This window comes from Staurois parvus, unplaced genomic scaffold, assembly GCF_062004578.1.
Source record: "Staurois parvus isolate SC_StPar_1 unplaced genomic scaffold, SC_StPar_1.0 ptg001034l, whole genome shotgun sequence".
In the NCBI taxonomy this organism is placed as follows: Eukaryota; Metazoa; Chordata; class Amphibia; order Anura; family Ranidae; genus Staurois; species Staurois parvus.
In genome coordinates, this window is record NW_028318830.1 from 536,270 (window position 1) to 558,575 (window position 22,306).

Here is a 22,306-nt window from a genome sequence, read left to right on the forward strand (position 1 = left end):
TAGTAATTCATCCCCCATAGTAATTCATCCCCCATATAGTAATTCATTCCCCATATTAAGTCCCCAAGTCCCCCCTGTGTCAATTCACTTACCTTTGCTCCTGTCGCCGTGTTCCCGCGCCGTTCCGGTGTAGCATGAAAATCTGTCTCCTATGAGGATCTGTCCCCCTCGACGTATCTGCGCATGTGCCAGTTTCAGGCATTAGCAGCCGATCGGCGATCTCCGGCACATGCGCAGATACGTCGAGGGGGACAGATCCTCATAGGAGACAGATTTTCATTCTACACGGCGGACTGTGAGAGGAGCCTAGCGGGAGCCTAGCTCCACGGGCCGGATTAAAAGGTCCGCCGGGCCGTATACGGCCCGCGGGCCGTAGTTTGCCCATTGCTGCTCTAGAACCTCCTCTTACTTGCCCCTTCATGTAAGCCCACCCTTTCAGAGACACTCAACTGGGTCTAACCTATATTCTTCAGCTGTGCTTCCACATACCTGCTACAGGTCTTACAGCAGTGAGTTCCACAGCAGTCCACACTCACACAAGTCTGTTGCCAGGAAACATTCCCAAGAGAGGTTAGGAGAAAGAAGAATCCAGAAGGGTAAAGCTTTATTCAAAATCTGAACAATCTGTGAATTCCATATACAGTATATATGCTTTAGTCATCCTGGTCCCAGGTGACAACACAATAGTTAATTTGCAAATGGAACATTTGATAAATGAGGAGAGACAGTAGATAAGAGCCTACTTGAAGACCAGATCATACCTTTAGGGGATACGCAAAGGATGTGAGTAATCCCATAGCCCTGCAATTCTCCTTGTTTGATCTCCAGAATATGAGTCCTCAAACATTAGATTTTAGTTGCCTAGGTAATCATACTGCTTCTCCTGACCGAGAGAGGTGGAATCCCACCTGACTATTTATATACAATGCTATATTCAAGATGCCCTACACTAGTGACCTTTTCAAACTTTGGTACCATACATATGGGGACCTTTAGTGGCACCTATTAAATCTACACTGCCTATTAATCTAAGTTTCTTGGACCTATCCTAGTCTATTAACTCAGGTGACATCTATTAACCCTTTCAGAGACACTCAACTGGGTCTAACCTATATTCTTCAGCTGTGCTTCCACATACCTGCTATATCCTAGTCTATTAACTCTGGTACCATCTTATGACCAACTAGAGCTGGCGTTAATGCTAAGTGACCCTTCCAAACATTGGTACCATACATATGGGGACCTATAGTGGCACCTATGAAACCTACACTGCCTATTAATCTAAGTTTCTTGGACCTATCCTAGTCTATTAACTCTGGTGCCATCTTATGAACAACTAGGGCTGGCGTTAATGCTAAGTGACCCTTCCAAACATTGGTACCATACATATGGGGACCTTTAGTGGCACCTATTAAATCTACACTGTCTATTAATCTATGTTTATTGGACCTATCCTAGTCTATTAACTCTGGTGCCATCTTATGACCAACTAGAGCTGGCATTAATGCTAAGTGACCCTTCCAAACATTGGTACCATACATACGGGGACCTTTAGTGGCACCTATGAAACCTACATTGCCTATTAATCTAAGTTTCTTGGACCTATCCTAGTCTATTAACTCTGGTGCCATCTTATGACCAGAATAAAGAACTACACTGGGCACATCCCAGCCCTTACCCTATGCTACTAATGAGATACTGTAATTGTCAACAAGTAGATAAATACCTAAGTAGCAAAGTGATGCAATTGTCTGTGTAGTCCCAGGCTTAACAGCTTGAGTATCAGCTAATTATGCACCTTCATTACTGTTCTATTTTGCAGTTTTCAGTACTATGCAAAAACTGTGCCATGCAAAACTGTACCCAATTTCATTTTATATTAGTTTTTGAGACAGTTAGAGCTTTTCTTTTGTGGTATTTAATAACCATGTTTTTTTTTTTACTATATAAAAGAATAAAGACCAAAATACTGACAAAAAATGGTTTCTTTTACAGACTGTTAAAATAAAAATGTCATTGCATGAAAAAAGAGAAAAAGGACCCCATTTTGAAAAATAGATGGCACAAGTAGATCACATTTTTTGACACTTTTTTGGGGCTATGAAGAAAAATGCAGGTATTGAGGGGGTTAAAACATGGAGCTTGTGCATGCCATGATGCCAGACATACTGTACAATAGATTTTATATTTAAACACTCATTTTGGGGAGTTTCAACACCAGTTCTGAAAAAATCCTTCTATTTCCCCTCCCCGATGCTATGAAAATAGTCTTTATTGGATTAAGGTAGGTAATACCATGTTGTAACCCAAAGTCTCAGTCTTCCTCTGCTGAATCCAGCTGTGACAACCAGAGCCCTGAAACCATTCTACTTTCTGGTTTTTGACAGGTTTTTATGCCACCACACTCGCCAACCACATCATGTCCAAATGCAGGACTAGCAATAATTCAGTGCCAGAGTTCCACTTTAAATATTTTCAATTACACGTCATTAAACTATAGTTGTTCCTAACCAATTTAAAGGTTTTGCAACTGGTAATTTCTAGGGGATGCCTGTCCAATTTAAATCCTGCTTTACAAATATATTGGTGTCCCGGTGAGTGCAATTGCATGATATTGCTAACCAGTTTTATCAGTCTGTGATTGTTCATAGATTTACCAATATGCCACCTATTGCTTGCTTTTTTGGACAGAGGGGAGGTCTTTGTTGGGGATATTTCATCTTACATTTTGTCTTGAAAGGACAACATGGGAAATATCTCCAGTGGAGGGGGGGGGGGGGCAAAGATTGCAGCAGAACACTTTTTCCAGCAAATTAAGCAAGTGTTGAAACCTCTCTTAGATTATTATTCCTGACTGTGTCTTCGTGTCCCAGTGACATTTCTCATTTCTCTTCCTACTGTGATAGGGAATTGAAGGGATGTGTAATTGGTTTACAGACAGCATTAAAACCTGGACAAAAGTATTAGTTGTTTTCGGTCTATCTAGACAAAAAAGTTTTGTCTGGAACTGGGCTTTAATCTTTTACAGTAAAATGACAAATTTTTGTAGAAACAAAGAATGTTAAAAGGGGGCACAAAATATGTGTCCACTTACATGGGCATGCGGCCGCCTCTCCCTCTATTTGATTATAGGGTTGTTTATAGGTTTAATTAATCACCTCAAGGAAACGTAAATGATAGGTTAGTGTCCCTTTAACCATCTGAATACCGGGCAATTTTACCCCCTCCCCCCCCAGGCCATTTTTCAGGTTTCAGCACTCTCACACTTTGAATGACAATTGCGCGGTCATACAACATTGTACCCAAACTAAAATTTTATCATTTTCTTCACACAACTAGAGCTTTCTTTTGGTGGTATTTAATCACCACCGAGGTTTTTATTTTTTGCTAAATTAACAAAAAAAGACCAAAAATTTTGGAAAAAAAACACGTTTTTCTTTGTTTCTGTTATAAAAGTTTACAAATAAATAATTGTTCTTCATAAATTTAGGCCGAGATGTATTCTGCTACATGTCTTTGGTGAAAATAACCCAAATTAGGATGTATTATTTAGTTTGTAGGAAAGTTATAGAGTTCACAAACTATGGTATAGATCTGAATATTGATCCATCCTGAAGTACTGACAGCAAATCTAATTTCTTGAGGTCCGAGAATGTCAGGACAGTACAGATATCCCCCAAATGTCAGGACGGTACAGATATCCCCCAAATGTCAGGACAGTACAGATATCCCCCAAATGTCAGGACAGTACAGATATCCCCCAAATGTCAGGACAGTACAGATATCCCCCAAATGTCAGGACAGTACAGATATCCCCCAAATGACCCCTTTTTGCAGAGTAGACAGTCCGACGTACTTCATAAGAGGAATGGCGAGTTTTTTGAAGTTGTATTTTTTTTGTCATAATTTTTCGGAAAATGAAAAAATTAAAAAAATTATTTTCACTATTTATTTTTTTTACATACTGTCACCAGTGCACTACAGCATCATCATATAACTAGCATGGCGGTGAACAGGGACGCTGACTGGTGACAGTATGAAAAAAAATTTATATATTTTTTTTATTATTATTTTTAATTTTTTATTACATTTTTTTTTTTTTTTTTAAGATTTTTTTTTTCATATTTTACTATGACTAAAGTAGCACAATGTTACCATTGTACTACTTTGTTTTTTTTGTTTTGTTTTTTTACACAATTTGCTTATAGCAAAGAATTACTTTGCTATAAGCAAGCATTTACCTGAATGACATCGATTCATTCAGGGTTTGCTTTTTTTTGTGCTTAGCTGTGATTTGGCCACAGCTAATCACATGACATGTGCATGTGACCTGCTGTGACCATTCACAGCTAGACACTAGTATACAATGGATGAATGAAGCCATCCATTGTATACAACTGTCATGTGACCTGCTATGATTGGTCACAGCAGGTCACATGGTACCGGCAACAGGGCCGGTACTCAGATCTGTCATCGCAAACTGCACATGTGCGGGAGGACGCCAAATGGCGTACACCCCGGAAAGCTAATGCATTTTTGCGGCCGCCAAATGGCTATAGGCCGGGCGGCTAATGGTTAAGAAACTACAGGAGTTTGAGCAGGAAGAAAAGTACCCTACATGACCCAGGGAAAGTTCTAGAATTAGGGGCATATTATATAAACTGCCTCAGGAGGAATTGCGCCAGTTAGTCAGTGCTGCTCAGCGAGCTCCCCACCCTCCCACCCTTTGTTGCATGCCACTTTATGTGGTTTGTCACCCTTTTGATAAAAAAAGGGGGGACTTGTGTTGTATTTTATTTATGATATGCTTGAGTCCTTAATGACTGAGCAGTTCAGTGTTGGATGGTAACGTTCAGTAGAATATAAAATGAATAAGAACATTTTAAAGATATTATATATTATTTGATTATAAATTTATTTACACTAATAAAAGTGACGCAGCCAAAATGTTATGCCAACAAATTGTTTTGTGTCATTATTTATTTATAGATTGTAGTATTCAGGGAAGGGAGTATGTGAGGCCTGCATTCCCATGGACTGCCACACTCCATATATGAGGATTTCTACCTTTAAAACAGATTGTGATATTCTGCATATTTAGCCAACATGTTTTTGGGGTCACAGGGTGCCCCCTTCACCAGGACTAAAATCAATAAGGGCTAAAATAAAAAAGAACAAACAATATAAAGTATTAGCAGCTTAGTAAACATGCTAACTGGTGTATAGTAACAAATAAAATAAGTAAAAAGTCCATTATCATATTATTTATATCATATTTATAATGTTTCTGCATATTTCATAAATATATACAAAACCACACTGTTATATCTATAGATATATAAAATGGTTGCAAAAAATTCATACAATTGTAAAACATAGATTGTAAGCTCGAAAGAGCAGGGTCCTCGATCCCCTCATGTTTTGCATTGTATTGTTATTGTTCTGTCACATGTTCTGTCCCCCTTTGTAATGTACAGCGCTGAGCCAACTATTGGCGCTTTATAAATACTGTATAATAATAATAACATAAATATCTACTATCATAAGTATGAATTTGGTGATACTATGAAAATAATTATAAATATATTTTCTGCTCCTTATTTACCATTATAAACCCAACCCCCAACCCCATTGCACAGTGCACTTACAGTGAGGAACAGAAGTATTTGAACACCCTGCGATTTTGCTAGTTCTCCCACTTGGAAATCATGGAGAGGTCTGAAATTCACATTGTAGGTGCATTCCCACTCTGAGAGACAGAATTAAAAAAAAAAATTCAGGAAATCACATTGTATGATTTTTAAAGAATTTATTTTTCTTGTACTGCTGAGCAAGAATTCAACTGTCATGTGACCTGCTGTGATTCAACTGTCATGAAGACCTGTTACTGTGCCTTTAAAAAGTCCACCTCTACTCCACTCATTAATCTAACTTAGTAGCACCTGTCTGAGCTCTTTAAAGATACCTGTCCACCCCACAGTCAGTCAGACGCCAACTACTACCATGGGCAAGACTAAAGAGCTGTCAAAAGACACCATAGACAAAATTGTGGACCTCCACAAGGCTGGAAAGGGCTACGGGGCAATTGCCAAGCAGCTTGGTGAAAATAGATCAACTGTTGGAGCAATTGTTAGAAAATGGAAGAGGCAAAAAGACGACTGTCAGTCTCCCTCGGACTAGGGCTCCATGCAAGATCTCACCTCGTGGGGTATCACTGATGATAAGAAAGGTGAGGAATCAGCCCAGAACTACAAGGGAGGAGCTGGTCAATGACATGGAGAGCTGGGACCACAGTTTCAAAGGTCACTGTCGGTAGAACACTGCGCCGTCATGGTTTCAAATCATGCATTGCACGGAAGGGTCCCCTGCTCAAGTCATCACATGTCCAGGCCCGTCTGAAGGTTGCCAATGACCATCTGGATGATCCAGAGGAGGCATGGAAGAAAGTCATGTGGTCAGATGAGACCAAAGTAGAACTTTTTGGTCTAAGCTTCACTCGTCGTGTATGGAGGAAAAAGAAGGATGAGTTGCATCCCAAGAACACCATCCCCACTGTGAAGCATGGGGGTGGTAACATCATGCTTTGGGGGTGCTTTTCTGCGTAGGGGACAGGATGACTGCACTGTATTAAGGAGAGGATGAATGGGACCATTTATTGTGGGATTTTGAGCAACAACCTCCTTCCCTCAGTCAGAGCATTGAAGATGGGTTGTGGCTGGGTCTTCCAACATGACAACGACCCGAAGCACAGCCAGGAGAACCAAGGAGTGGCTCCGTAAGAATCATATCAAGGTTCTGGAGTGGCCTAGCCAGTCTCCAGACCTAAATCCAATAGAACTTTTTTGGACGGAGCTGAAACTCTGTGTTGCTCAGCGACAGTCCCGAAACCTGACAGATCTAGAGGAGATCTGTGTGGAGGAGTCGGCCAAAATCCCTGTTGCAGTGCAAACCTGGTCAGGAACTACAGGAAACGTCTGACCTCTGGAATTGCAAACAAAGGCTTTTGTACCAAATATTAACATTGATTTTCTCAGGTGTTCAAATACTTCTGTTCAGCAGTGCAAGACAAATAACGTCTTTAAAAATCATACCATGGGATTTCCTGAATTTTTTTTTAAATTCTGTCTCTCAGAGTGGGAATGCACCTACAATGTGAATGTCAGACCCCTCCATGATTTCTAAGTGGGAGAACTTGCAAAATCGCAGGGCGTTCAAATACTTCTGTTACTCACTGTATATATAAAGCTAAATCAGAGTTTGATCTAGGTCATGGTTAGGATCAAAGGTCAGAGGTCAGGGTCAATGTACTATAGGTAAGAAGCATTTTTACATTTAGTATCAGTGTCACTTAGTGTCAGTGTGTTTTAGACAAATTGCACAAAAAAATCAAGTTGTGCGCTGTTGTTTCTGGGTCCTACTACGGGTAAAAACAACAAATAACATACACTTATGTGGTATTGTTGAAGTCGTCAAGAGCAGAAGAATTTTGAAGCACCCTCCTCATTACTCTAGGTGGAGCTAAATCCCTAATGGTTAGACAGGCGCTGAATAGCAGCTCAGGTGTAACAGCCAGATGGGTCAAATTCGGGTCAGGCTGAGAGACTCTGCAGGCCAGCCCCACTGGAATTTTCCCCTGCTCTGAGGCTTTTGGAGGAGGGCCTTGGAGGCAGTGGGATCTGAGGAGAGGTTGGCTGCAACTTTGAGGGACCTCAGTCAGTCTCCAACAGGAGGCTTGCCAAGGGCCTGAACTCCTTTAAGAGGTGTTAGAATCTGCTCAGTAGCAGTTGTTGGAGAGTGGTGGTGGGAGAGGAATGTGATTCAAGATGATGTGAGGCTGGAGGGAGAAGGCTGCCAGGAGGCCTGCTGGAATGGAGCCTGCCTGCAAGCCAGGAGCTGGAAAGGAGAAAAACTCAGGACTCACTTTTCCCCTGAGAGAGGACCACCTGTGTGGCAAGGAAAGAGCAGCCCAGCTGATAGGCCTGGTAGCAGCAGCCATTCCACAAGCTGTATAGGAGAGGATCTGAGTGAGTAAACCTACACCCCCTGGGTGGATAGGGAAAGGAGCACTCTGGTGGGAAACCATATTAGCCCTCTGCTAGTGACTGTGCACCTTACTTAAAGGAACAGGAGCCAGATCCCCTGCTCAGGAAGAAAACCTTCAGTTTGCTGGGTGAAGAGGAGTTCATCTATAGTCTGGGGTAGTACAACTGGAGCTGCTGGCTAGCACCCCAACGGAGACTGTGACAGAGAAGAGAAGCTGTGAATAGTTCAGGAAGTTGTCTTCAGACTTCAGTTCCCTTGGGCATCCTATTCATCCCTTTACCCCATCCAAGTTTAATCCCCTCAATAAAATAACAAAACCAATGCTCAAGGCCTGATTTTTGTCTGTGTATAAAAGCTGTGTGGAAAATGTTAACTGGCTGGCTGTGCAGGACTATAGGGGGGAACCAAATTCATCAGCAATCCCTAAGGGGGTAGTGCTACACTTTATTTTGGTTTGCTCTTTGGTGGCTATGATAATAGCAGGAAATATACAACAAAATAAAGAGATATCAATTTCCATTTACCACCAAATGAAAGCCCAGTTTGTCTTGAAAAAAAACCAAGGTATAATTCACCTGGACACACTAAGTAGTTGCAATGATATGTACAGTTTTACTAATGAATGTCAAAGTTGCAAAACTGTGTTCAGGCATTAAGATTTGTTTTACCCTCCATCGTGAAGGGTAAATAAAGACTAATATTTATACCTTTAAGCGCACTTAAATATTTCTGTCTAAATATTGAGTAATATGAACGTTTGTGTGTTTCCACAATATTAATTAGGGGAAATGGGTAACCACAATTTTGCTAAAAAAATAAATAAATAAAAAGCATTAAAAGGGATGTGGTCTGGACATGGAGCCATGAAAACACACACAGACTGTCAGGAATGGACTGGCCAGCAATGGTGGGACTCACCTGCCTTATGGGCTGCAGTACCAGGGCTGGCCAGCGGGTGCTCCCAGCAATCAGAGACTCAACCTTGCAGCCAGCCAAACACCTGAAACTGCTTATGCTGGTGTATTTAAGGGACGGCCAGACCTGCAGACTCTGCCTTGGTGTGTGTTTTTCCTGGGCCCTGTATCTTGTAATCCTGCATTCTTGTTCCTGTTCCTGTTAGTACGTTTCCTTGTTGCCAAACTGCCTGTTCTGATTACGCTGACCCTCTCCTGCTCTGACCCCGGCTCGTTCCTGACCATCCCTCTGCCTGACCCTCTGTACCACGCTGCCCGCTACCTGCTGAACCTGGCTTGTGACCCTGACCATTCTCCGCTTGCTCCCCCTGTACCTACCTGCCCGATTGTTATTGACCCGGCCTGCCTGACGACGCTGGCATTGTATATATTGTTATCTGTGGGTGGTTGGTTTGGTTTGTTTGCACTGTGTTATGTTTTAGTATTGCACTGCGTTTATGTTTGTATTGTTAGTGTTAATAAATTATATTGTTTATAACATATCTGAAGTCTGCGTTTCTCTGCGTCAGTCACATACCTCTGGTCATACCCGGGAGCCCTGACACAGCCGAAGCTCCAACATGAGCCCTGTATTAACTTATCACTTAAATCAGCAAATTCTGCTATCTGTGAGAGAGAAGTTTATCCTTAAGCTCAGTGTCAGGGTTCTGTCCATGGCAGAAGTTCTGGAAGATCTGGCATTTCTCCCAGAACCCTGCATGGCCGCAGAAACACGCATCAGCCTCAGTTTGGTGCCAGACGGCCTTTATACGGCTCATCACTTCCTCAAGTTGCTGGATGATCTCTAGCTCCCCGTGCCCTGTTCCTGTTTCCTGTGATTGTGACCTGTGATTTCCTGATACCAACTTGCCTTGCTCCTGGACCTGTCTACTCTGATTTACCCCTGATCTGACCTCGGCTTGGCTTACGGATACTCTCTCTCTCGCTCCTCTGTGCTATCCCATCTCACTACGTCTGCTCTGATTCCCACCTGGTACCTGACCTTGGCTTTAACCGGCTACCCAGTAAACATCTAAATCCCGGAAGGGCTTGCATACCACGCACAGGTGCCTCCTGTCTGCAGACCTATCTCCGTGCACCAGCTGTGCTTCTGAGTGGACCACCAACCAGCACTCCTACAGGCGACCTGTGCAACTTTGGGCCTGACTCCCGCTGTCCCATTCTCAAGGGAGTCCAGAACTTAGCCGCAAGGGAAGCTCTCTCTCCATTGGCCTCCATCACCAAGTACGTGATACTCAGACTGACCACAATTCCTTCCTCTGGATCCCGTAGTATCCAAAGGGGACAACTAGATTTCCTCAAAGCTGCAAATGCTTCCTTCTGATGGAGATTCCCAGCATGTTTAATAGTGCCTAAAAAAAAAAAAATTCTGAACACTAATATTCCTGAAGAATCACAAAATCTTCTTGGCTTGTAGTGTAGTGTAACAAAAATGGAAATTGAAGTACCATACCACTGCTAAGAGGTCCAAATACAACTTTATTCCAATAAAAGTCAGGAGGACGATCCAAAATCCAAATTCAGACCTGAAGACCAGCAAAGAACTGACTCTGGTGAACAAATATCTGTTATCTCGTGCTGGTAAGTGTCTTTTTATTAAAATTCAGCAGCTACAGTATTTTTTTAACTGAAGCTTCTCTTTAAGCATACAATGAAGACTGGAAACTTGGAGCATAAACCAACTGCCTATGCTAATGATATCCTCCTGTTTGTACAGCACCCACAAATATTTCTACCTAATGTCCTGAGAACTTAGAGGTTTTTGGGCACTTTTCTAATTTTAAGATACATTTGACTGAATCAGAAATTTTTAACTTTTCCCCCCACCCCCATCCCAGCAGAAATTGTATATATCCATCCATATTTTCCCTTCTTTTTGCAAAAGCATAAATAAAACTACTTAGGCATCAACTTTACCCTCACTGCTAAATGTAAAAATAAATTATTAAATAAAATGTACTGTCCCCCCTATCCATATCCCTTGGGATCTGAACAGACGGAAGAACCTTACCTACTTTGGGTAGGAAAAATATATACTCAAAATTAGGGGTCTCCAAACTTTCAAAATAAAGAGACAGTTTACTGCCCTTAAAACTTTAGGGAGGGTGGACTATGGCCAGTGGGAGTAGAAAATGCCCTGGCGTCAGTGAGAGTAAACAATTCTATAGGCTTGGTGGTCAGAGGGAGTAAATTCCATCATTGGTGGCAGTCGGAGGAATAGTGCCCCATAATTGGTGTCAGTTTGAGATTCTGTTCCCCATCTCTCACATCAGTGGAAGGAACAGCGTCCCAAGGGCTGGATAAAGGCAAATGAAGGGCCACATCCGGGCCTATGGGCCACTGTTTTGAGACCCCTGCTCTAGATTAATATACTCCCTAGAGTTTTCTTCTACTTCCAAATTATTCCACTAGGTGTTCACTTTCCACTCATTACAATAAGTCACAAATTACTTTATTGGGGGTAATAAATGGCCAAGACTTTTCCACCAAACTTTTATTTTCTTAAAGAGTGATGGAGGCTTTTCTCTTCCAGACTTTAAAAAGTATTGCATTGGCGCTTCCTTGATGAGAGTCATAGCTGTACCTATGCAAGTACAGCAAAGAATTGGGTTCCTCTGGAGTAGTCTCTATGTGGTTTGAAACCCTCTCGCTTACTCTGAATCCCCCACTCCTACTTAAACTCTCTCCCAACCTTCTATCACTGGGAATCTTTTCACAGATATTTTAGGTAGCAATTACTTGGCACAGGCTCTTCCTCCCCCAGTTTGCAGAACAAATCTTTTTTATATTGAACATCAGGGCACTCTCTACTTCTCCACACTCATGTGTTAGCAGCCCCTAGAGAGAAATGGGGAACTGATTGAGGTATTTACAGATTAATGACTTTGTACATTCACTATTTCAGCCCATATCAAAGTAACATATTTAAATGCAATTTAACTACTCATGTATGGTCCAAAGCATTCCAAGCATACTCTACCACAAGTATACCATGCCATACTAAAGATGGACACTTCTAATTCACTGGTTCCAAAACCCCTCCCATGGCAATCTGCTTCTCCTAATCATTACAATGCTGCAGAGGATGTGGCAAAAACTGCACTCTTGCACACATGCGATGGTTGTGCTCAATCATCAGATCCTGCTGGAGACACATTTCAAGCATGATACAACTTATCACTGGCTGGACCCCAGCACTTGACCCCTGCTCATACCTTTTTTTATTGATCAACAAGCTTGTGTGGAACCTACAGAAAACATAATGTTGTGGTAGCACTAAAAGTGACTGAGGTGATGTTGCCTGAGTCACGAAAGAGCCCCTTTAGTCCTCTCATATACAGTCAGACCCCCATTCCCCAAGTATGTGAGGACCAAAGTGAAAGGGGAGAGGACTGGGCTGCTTTCCCCAAGAAGTTAGTGGTTGAGGCTGGCCTAGCTGAGCAGAAGACAATGGGGGAGCAGGGATGATTGAAAAACAGAGTCTTCTGGGTGGGCTTGCTGCAATTCCAAACTGAAAGTGCCACTGCTGTGGAGTCATCTTTGGATTCACTGCCTGCCCAGCCTCAGGATTTGCCCGTGCCTTTCCATGTCACAGACACCAGTGGTTTTTGTTCTAGTTTGATTGCCGCATCACTGAGATATGTAAGCTTGGCACCCATCCTGAATTTTTTTGGATGACGTCAAGAAGAGAGAGTTTGGACTGCCTGTGCCCATTATATAGATCCTGTATGTAGGTGGTGCCCAGCTGCATGTGCATATGATGACCACGTGGAAAGAGACGTGGGTACCCTACCTTACATACAGATGCCAAAAAAACTGACAGGAGTTATAACCTCCTCTCACTCTATCCAAAATGTAAAAACATGTTTTGCCTTTAGTACTAGTTTAACAAGGTTTGCCTAGAATTTAGTTCTGGCAGAATTCAATTAAATGCATCCTAAATCTGATTCTGACAAAGTCACTGGTCCTCAAAGATTATTCACAGCATTCATGGTTTGGTACTTTTCCACCTACAGTATATCAATATGTTTAGATTACACAGTTTTACAATCCAACAACTAATGTATTATTGAACAGAATGAAGTATGTCAGGATTAGTCTCTTTTATATGGTAATGTCAGATGTTTATATCTTTTAGGACATTTAATATGACCAATTAGCCTTCTGTACATTATAGCAGCCTTTCTAAACCAGGGTGCCTTAAGGTTTCTTCAGGGGTGCCTTGAGGTTTCTTCAGGGGTGCCTTGGCAAATTGTCTAAAAATTGTCCAAAAGATGTATACAAGCCAGCTGGTGGAACAAGCCTCTCTTTTAGTTACGCAAAGTCACAGGTTTTCATTGTGCACCATTACGACCTTCTAGCCACCGACATCCTGACAACCAATGACATCATCAGTTGATAAGGAGGATGTCCGCCTCCTGCACAGCATCCTAGTTTGACCCTCCCCTGCCACTCTCCATCAGTGCTGGGGTCACATTAGCTCAGCGATGGAGAAAAACTGAGGGAGAAGAAAAACACTCAGTACCAGTGTGCAAAAGTGTATTTGCTGTGGAAGAATAAATCACCTCTAATGTTGGGTGTCCTACATGTGTGGATGCTGCTGAGTTGTATAAAACGATTAGAATAGTTTTTCGCAATTTAGAATGGGGTGCCTCAAGACTGTCCATACGTTTAAAGGGTGCCTCAAGACTGTCCATAATTTTAAAGGGTGCCTCAAGACTGTCCATAATTTTAAAGGGTGCCTTGACTGATAAAAGTTTGAGAAACACTGCATTATAGCATATTCGGGTTTTATTCTTGCACTGACTGGTTTATACATTTGTGTTGATATTCAATCATGGCCTAATTATGGAAATGGTATTAACTTAACTTTGGGCAGCTCATCTGTAGGTTAACATAGGTCACTAACCCCAATCTAGCAAACGTGTATTTTAGAATCACATAAATGACAGGCATTTTAAGACCTCTGTTTTCAGGCCTGAATTAAAAGACATCCTGCTAATGGGTTTTACAGCATCCAGTTAGCTTTTTACAGCTGGGCTCATTAACACTAATTTTATCCACTGGATTTAGGTACTCACTAAAATCTTGTACATTAGAAGTTTTCTTATATATCTACATATCATCTGCATACCTGAACCAATGACTTGGTGTTTCTCCACTGAATGAGTTCAAAACGTCTCTATGTACAGGTTAATATAAATGGGAGGCATTGGTGATCCCATCTCTCAGCCATGTTTCTGTCTATAGAACTCATCCTTGCACTTGGACTTTTGTCTTAACACCACCAATTTCAACAATGAACTTACTTGGTTTTGTTTGAGCTCTGCTCACCTGTCTTACCCAGAAATTAGTTTTTTACATTTGATGAATTATGTTCCTGACACTCATCAGAACAAAGGAAGCTACTTAGATCAGCAGTGAAACATCTTCAACATTACAGAGCATATCCGTTTGCATGTGGCTTACTATTATTAGCTATACTGTGATCTGGATAAAATAATAACCTTCACAAACGTGTTTTCAGACTTCTCTCAATTCTAAATCTGTGTCACTCAAAGCACAGCCACAGAATGGGATAGACAGTGCTTGTTGTTACAAAGGTTTTAAGCCGACCATAGATGGACTGAATCTCAGATGGCTCAGCAGGGACCAGCTGGGATTTGATCTATGTATGGGCAAGCTGGGTGTACTGAAGTCGATCCATTGATCGACATCAATACAACCAGCCTGTTTAATTTTTTGTATGCGATTACTGCAGGCACCAACATTTATTTATTTATTTCAGGTACTTATATAGCGCTGTCAATTTATGCAGCGCTTTACATTTATATTGTACATTCACATCAGTCCCTAACCCACAAGGGGCGTACAATCTAAGGTCCCTAACTTACATTCATACATATATTTGGGCCAATTTAGACAGGATCCAATTAACCTACCAGCATGTCTTTGGAGTGTGGGAGGAAACCGGAGTACCTGGAGTAAACCCACACAGGCACAGGGAGAATATGCAAACTCCAGACAGGTGGTGCCTTGGCTGGGATTAGAACCAGCGACCCTAGTACTGCCAGGCGGAAGTGCTAACCATTTAGCCACTGTGCTGCCCATTAATCATTGTGTTCTGCCAACAGAACACAATAACTCCGCAGGAGGGATTTTGAGTGATTTTCTTTCCTGCAACCCATGGTTGCAGGAATGAAAATTGGGGTGTTTTTCTTCTCAGTACACTAAAACTAGGGCAAGCCATAGAGTATTCAATCAAAAATGATAATGGGCAGCACAGTGGTTAAATGGTTAGCACTTCCGCCTGGCAGTACTAGGGTCGTTGGTTCGAATCTCAGCCACGGCAACACCTGCCTGGAGTTTCCATGTTCTCCCTGTGCCTGCGTGGGTTTCCTCCAGGTACTCTGGTTTCCTCCCACACTCCAAAGACATGCTGTTAGGTTAATTGGCTCCCTGTCTAAATTGGCCCTAGTATGTGTATGTATGAATGTGAGTTCGGGAGCTTAGATTGTACGTACCTTGAGGGTTAGGGACTGATGTGAATGTACAATATATATGTAAAGTGCTGCGTAAATTGATGGCGCTATATAAGTATCTGTAATAAATAAATAAGGACATTAAGATTAACTGCAATTTAATGCCCATATAGATGCACAGGGCTACAGTTCATTGCATGAGTAAAGGTCATTAAACTGAGATAGATTTGTTAATTTGGTAATGTGCAGTACATCTACACATAAGCAGCAATCTATAGGAGGATCTACACATAAGCAGCAATCTGTAGGAGGATCTAAACATAAGCAGCAACCTGTAGGAGGATCTACACACAACCAGCAATCTATAGGAGGATCTACACATAAGCAGCAATCTATAGGAGGATCTACACACAACCAGCAATCTATAGGAGGATCTACACATAAGCAGCAATCTATAGGAGGATCTACACACAACCAGCAATCTATAGGAGGATCTACACATAAGCAGCAATCTATAGGAGGATCTACACACAAGCAGCAATCTATAGGAGGATCTACACATAAGCAGCAATCTATAGGAGGACCTACACACAAGCAGCAATCTATAGGAGGATCTACACATAAGCAGCAATCTATAGGAGGATCTACACACAAGCAGCAATCTATAGGAGGATCTACACACAACCAGCAATCTATAGGAGGATCTACACATAAGCAGCAATCTATAGGAGGATCTACACCTAAGCAGCAATCTATAGGAGGATCTACACCTAAGCAGCAATCTATAGGAGGATCTACACCTAAGCAGCAATCTATAGGAGGATCTACACATAAGCAGCAATCTATTGGAGGATCTACACATAAGCAGCAATCTATTGGAGGATCTACACATAAGCAGCAATCTATAGGAGGATCTACACATAAGCAGCAATCTATAGGAGGATCTACACATAAGCAGCAATCTATAGGAGGATTTACACATAAGCAGTAATCTATAGGAGGATCTACACCTAAGCAGCAATCTATAGGAGGATCTACACCTAAGCAGCAATCTATAGGAGGATCTACACATAAGCAGCAATCTATAGGAGGATCTACACATAAGCAGCAATCTATAGGAGGATCTACACCTAAGCAGCAATCTATAGGAGGATCTACACCTAAGCAGCAATCTATAGGAGGATCTACACATAAGCAGCAATCTATAGGAGGATTTACACATAAGCAGCAATCTATAGGAGGATCTACACCTAAGCAGCAATCTATAGGAGGATCTACACCTAAGCAGCAATCTATAGGAGGATCTACACATAAGCAGCAATCTATAGGAGGATCTACACATAAGCAGCAATCTATAGAAGGGACAACAGAGATGTTTCATCAATGCCCACAATACAGTTTTCCTGTATTTTGTGTTAAAGGGTGATTAAAGGGCTTTGCATCCACAGGAGATTTTTATATTCAGTGTCTAACTCTTCAAATTTAGCATTTCATGCGTTTCAGTGTTTGTCACAAAGTTCTGTCTCGCATAAAGTCATCTGTCATTCTCATTTAAATCAAGAGGTTACAGAAAAATATTTACAACCCAAAGGTCCTTCCAGTCTGTCTACCATGAAAACATTTCCAATCACAGTAATTGCCTAATGAGGTCATGGACAAGAGAATAAGCAAGAACTAAGCAGTAATTGAGGAGATTAGGAAATGATTACAAGTCATACAACATGCTGCTGTATTAATAATATTTGGACAAACAGCTGAGACAACATGGGAGCCTGGTTTTATTATATATGTGTACTCGAGGGTGTTGAATATTAGAGGTCTCTTTATTGTTTTGCAGGGTAAATCAGTTTAGGTAAGGAATTTTTAATGTTGAAAAACTGTATGCAATATAGCAAGAAACAAAAGCATGCTCACCACAGGCCCTCCATTTTAATAGGAAAATAATCAGACCTGAGAGATAAAAGTGCCTATATTTTACCCCAGGCAGGCAGACATTTAATTTTTTTAACCATCATGAGCCCGTAGATCTCGGTTGCAGTCTTCAATTTCCCAATGCACCTCGGGGTACTATGCAAATTTGCAGACTTTACAGAAATGTGAAAATATAAGCATCTCTTGGTCACTAATGATGCTGAGAAATGCAACAAAGATAAATATATTGGGGTGAAAATATCCCCCCCCCCCAGAAATAAAAAAATAAAAACTTTTAGCAATTTCATGTTTTGTTCATTTAATATCTTCTACTGTTGTTAAATGTATTTTAATATGGATAAATAAGTGCCATAAGATGCCACAAGTCAAGTGTTACAGACGGACTGTACTTGTGGATGGCAGTGGCAGGGTGACAGTTGCAGTGAGTGAAGGATGATGGATCCACACACTGATAGATCCCAGGCTGGAATTCCCCAGGTAATGGGGGGGGGGATAAAATGCTGGGACAGCAGGCAGCTGAACTGAGCGCTCCCACACAGTGACAGATCTAACACAACACCACCACCAACAATGGCATAGATCAGCAGGCACTAGAAGTAGGTTGTTGGATCGTGATGATGTCACTGGAACTCCACAGTGATCAGCAGCCAACAGCTGACTTGCAGTAAAGGAATGACTCTGAGAGGAACACTGGAAGGAGCGGCAGCTCAGCTTCTACACTGACCGCAGACACCCGACATCCTCCTCTGTCCTTTATTTCTCCCCTCTGCCGCCCCTCCTCTCAGCTGAAGGATCATTCATGATGTGGTGGCATCCCACAGAGAGAGAGTGCTGGCCTGCGCTGCACCCAGGTGCCCCTAGGTGGCAGTGCACCCTAGGTGGCCATCTATTTTGCCTAGTGGAAGCACCACACCTGCATGTACTCAACAAGCATAGGTGTGCTTCAAAGGTTTTTTTGATGAAAGCAAATCCAGATTTTGTGGTTTTGGGAACCAACCTTTAATCTTGATCATCATTACTGGATAATTCACCTATTTCACAGATGTGTTCTAACCCATCATTAAATAGTTTACACCTAAATGATTACACCAATCCTACTGTATCTATGATTGGAAATACAAAGTTTACAGTATATCAAAAAACTATTTTTGTTTCCACTTTGAATATTAGGTGTGACAGACCGCCTGACCCTCCGCTTGAGTGCTTCTGTCAGAGAACTGGTGTCAGGGAATGGGAAGATCGCTGCGGCGATCGAATCCGCACATGCGTAGAGTCCTGACAAAACGTACAGGCAGGCGGGCACTAGGACCTAAGCGCGCCTGTCACCAATGACTGCGCCGGGCAAGCATTAAGACCCAGGAGTGCCTGTCAGGAGTCGGGCGGGCTATTTAAACCCAGCTCTTGCAATGCTCAAGTGCCGTATGGTCTTTCCTGTGTTCCTGTAAGTTTACTTTGCTGCTGACCCTGCCTGATCCTGATCTGCTGACTTCTCCTGCTCTGACCCCTGGCTTGCCTGACCATTCTCCTGCCTGCTCCTGCACTTTTGATCTCCTGTTGCCAAACCCGGACCGTGACCCATTTATTCTTCTGCCTGCTGTTTTGTACCGACCTGCTCCGCTGTTACCGACCTGGCCTGTCTGACCTCGCTTACTCTACCTCCTCACATCAGACTCTCACCTGCTGCGTACCACCGACAGGTGCCTCTACCACAGCTGGTTGCACCCAGGGGTCGCGACCTGGTCTCGGCTTGCTCCAAGTCCATCCCCACCATCAGGGGCTCTGGTGAACAAGCAGGTCGGAACTTAGATTCCGCGCCCTGGGGAATTCTGGTCTGTGGAACGCTAGAGGCTACCACCGGCTGGTCCCTAACAACTGGTTCCTCGCCGATGGGACACAGGACCAAGGTATTATAGCTGGGTATTGCACCCAAGGACTAGAGGACACTAGCTTAGATGCAACTGGAACTGTTTATTGAACATACAGGTTTTTATACACTTCCGAAATAGGGGCAATCCCCACACGAACAATAAAAACAAATATTACACATTGGGATAAACATTCCACGCTGATTAGATAACAAGGTAAAGCTGACACCAGACTAATCCCATTATGTAGGAACCTTGAGGAGGACTAGCCAACATACACAAACAATACGTAACTCAATTAACTCAATTAACAATGGAACAATTACACAACATTTAACACATAACACCTTAATAAACAGATTACAGCAAGAGACATTAGCATCAGGTTGTTTTGAGCTGATTATATTACCATCTGCTCTGATTCTAGGAGGGGGGTTGAAGCAGTCAATGCTGGTTTGGGCACAGAGGCCCCAAATCTGTATCCAGGTTCTCCAGTTCTAACAGTCTGTGTGTTTTGGGGAGACATGGGCTTGAATCTGAAGTAAAACTACTCCAAAGGTCCCCCCATGCACACACCTTGCAAAGAATAGAGCCCACTCCGATGCCAGGGCCATGGTCAGTAGGCAAGAGGCTAGCCTGCAGTCCCCTCCAAAAGCCCCTGTCCCAGTTGGGTCTGTCAAAACCCCTAAGAAGCTTTGCTTCACCATCTGTGCACCGCTGGGAAGTCTTTTACTTCCTGGCTGGTAGACAGAATAGGAAGTAAGAGGAAATCTCTCCAAAGTAAGGGGTGACTGCTTTCTTAGACAGTTGTCACCTGAGCAAGAATGCCCATTGAAAGATTTCTCCACTGTTCCTGTTCTGGCAATAACTTATAATTTAAAATTTTGGCAATGATCACCAGGACAAATAAAAAGAGTAATTTTCCCTAACAAGAACGCACAGCACAAAAACATGAAAGGGTTTCCAAACTCTCTCCACTATCCAAAACTAAAAAAAAAAAAAGTTTTGTCTTAAAGAAGAAGTATGCCCAAAGCTTTTTTGGCTGTACTTCTCTTATGGACCACACAAGTGCAGTTCGTTCTGCATACTTGGGACCCATTTTCAGCCGACAGTGGGATAAAGCCCACTGTCAGTTGATGTAACTTAGTCACAGCCTGAATCCACCCAGATGTCTGGACAGGCAGCTGGCTCAGCCTCTCAGCAAGCTTCTGAAAGCTGAGGCAGCTTCTCCCGTCCTCCCCACAGCCCGGGCTCCAGTGAGTGCTGGAGGGGCAGAGCAGAGAGCAGGTGACTGACAGTCACCAGCTCTCTGCTCAGAGCAGCTGGTAGAATTGAGCAATCAGTGGTGTTTGATCTCTCAGTTTTTAATGCAGATCTGGTGAGGGACAAATGTGGCATCAATCCGACCTCCACCTAGGTAAGCATGTTTTTTTTTCAAATCCCATACTTTTCCTTTAAGATACATTTTAAAGTTATTCTGGAGGAATTGTCATCAATCATATCCTTTCTCCACAAGTCCTGAAGTAGTAATTGGCATGACAAGAATGTGTCAATCCATAAAACTTCATGTTTAAGTATCCAAAATTATAGGTTTATCTATCAATCACCTACCAAGGTTGTGAATTAACTTTCCTTAACTACTTTCTGACCGCAGATAGCCGAATGACGGCTGCACTGCGGCCGGCCAGTTCTGGGTGGACGTCATATGACGTCCTCCCAGAACGCGCTCTCCTGTGCGCCCCCGGCGATCTCCATGATCGCTGTGTCCTACGGACACAGCTGATCACGTGACGTGGTAAAAGGCCAATCACAGCGGCCTTTTACCACGTGATCAGCGGTGTCCAATGACACGCTGATCACCGGGAAATGCAAATGCCGGTTCTTAGCTGCACTTTCCTCACGCTGTCAGATCGTGAGGAAAGTACTGCCGAAAACCGGCAGTTGTCAGAGCGGGGATCGGCACCGATCATCAGGGTCACTGATCATCAGTGCCCTGATGATCGGTGCCCAGCAGTGCCACACACAAGTTCCGCCCACCTGTGCCCAGCAGTGCGCCCACCTGTGCCATCCAGCAGTGCGCCCACCTATGCCCAGAAGTGCCACCACCTGTGCCCAGAAGTGCCACCTACCTGTGTCCAGTAGTGCCACCCACCTGTGCCCACCCACCTGTGCCCACCAGTGCCACCCACCTGTGCCCACCAGTGCCACCCACCAGTGCCCATCAGTGCAGCCCAGCAGTGCTGCCAGTCAGTGCCACCAGTCAGTGCCCAGCAGTTGTGCCAGTCAGTGCCCAGCAGTGCTGCCAGTCAGTGCCCAGCAGTGATGTCAGTCAGTGCCACCTATCAGTGCTATCAGTGCCCATTATCAGTGTCGCCTATCAGTGCTACCAATCAGTGCTGCATATCAGTGCCACCTATCCGTGACACCTCATTAGTGCTGCCTATCAGTGCCCCCTATCCGTGCCACCTCATTAGTGCCGCCTATCAACGCCCTTCAGTGCTGCCTATCAGTGCCCATCAGTGCCGCCTATCAGTGCCCATCAGTGCTGCCTCATTAACGCACATCAGTGAAGGAGAAAAAGTACCTGTTTGATAAATTTTATAATAGAAACAAAGAAACTTTTTTTTTTTTCAAATTTTTTAGCATTTTTTTGCTTATAGCACAAAAAGTAAAGTGCCCAGCGGCGATTAAATACCACCAAAAGAAAGTTCTATTTGTGGGAAAAAAATGATAAAAATGTCATATGGGTACAATCTTGCATGACCGCACAATTGTCAATCAAAGTGCGACAGCGCTGAAAGCTGAAAATTGGCCTGGTAAATAAGGGGGTATAAGTGCCCAGTAGGCAAGGGGTTAATTTGTCAAAGAGTGTGTCTTGCTGAAGCATATGAACAATATACACTTGACAGAGTGACAGTGATATACGCTGTTGTATGCTGCATTGACTACATATTATGCCACACTATTTGTGTGCTTTTGTATATTTTTATAGTACTAATTTAAAAATCAG